This window comes from Olea europaea, chromosome 4, assembly GCF_002742605.1.
Source record: "Olea europaea var. sylvestris chromosome 4, O_europaea_v1, whole genome shotgun sequence".
NCBI classification, from domain to species: domain Eukaryota; kingdom Viridiplantae; phylum Streptophyta; class Magnoliopsida; order Lamiales; family Oleaceae; genus Olea; species Olea europaea.
In genome coordinates this window covers 8795411-8796503 of record NC_036240.1, presented here as the reverse complement: position 1 = coordinate 8796503, position 1093 = coordinate 8795411, and positions in this window count along the sequence as shown.

The following is a 1093-nucleotide window of genomic DNA, read 5'->3' as shown; positions in this document are numbered from 1 at the left end:
GACTTTTCATCAAATCGAAGATTTCAGCTCCAAGAGACTTTTCTTAACCTATAGTCACGATATGCAACTGTTGCAAGCAAAACCCGAATGGACTTCAGCAAGGCTACAGGAGAAAGGTTTTACTAAGGTCAACACTTAACCTTTGCTATTAGCCTTGCTTTGTATATATGGATATTCTCATTCATATCGACCTTTTCCGTGTAAACTATTTTAAAAAACTTATGAGTTTTATTCCATCAGGAGGCTTGACCAAAGTCCAAACCTTGTTCACATATGTCGAGTTTATCTCGAGTTTCATGGCCTCTTGCTGTCTCTTTTAAGTCAATACTTGACTTTATTTTGGTGCAACTAGCAGGTTCATTACCCTGGATCAATAATACCTGACTAGTAATCGTGGATTCGCACCTTCTTCAAGGTCGAATGATCCTACTAGATTTAAATAGAGCTATTATGTCCTCAGGAGTTTCTACTTCCTGATCAAAAGTATGTCTCATATCAGATATGGGATCAAACTCGGATTCGTCTACTTGGCTAACTATATTTGTTGACTCTTGAACTCTTTAATATTCTATTTTGCTCCCACTGTCCTCCTCTAGAGTAAACATTTACTCTAAGAAGATGGTATGTCGTGAGATGAAGACTTTCTTCACAATAATAGAATTTATATTCAGATATCTGCTTTGAACATACCACAAATATGTATTTATCGGATTTAGTCTCAAACTTATCCAATTTAAAGCACTTCAAATAAGCGTTATGGTCCAAAACTTTCATATGAGATAAATTGGGACTATTGTCTTTCCATAATTCGTATGGAGTTCTGTTAACCAATTTAGATGTGACATGATTTAGTGTGTTGCACACTGCAATCAGTGCATGACTCCAAAACAATTTTTGGAGATTTGCATGGCTTGTTATTAATCACACTATATCTAATAGTTAATGATTCCTCTTTTTAGATACACCACTATGCTGTAGTGTATGTGGAGGAGTCCACTGTAAGAGAATCTCATTCTCTCTTAGATAATCTAGATTTTATCTTTAAGATACTCTCACTTGATCGAATCTTAATGTGAGAGTATCTTTACCTATT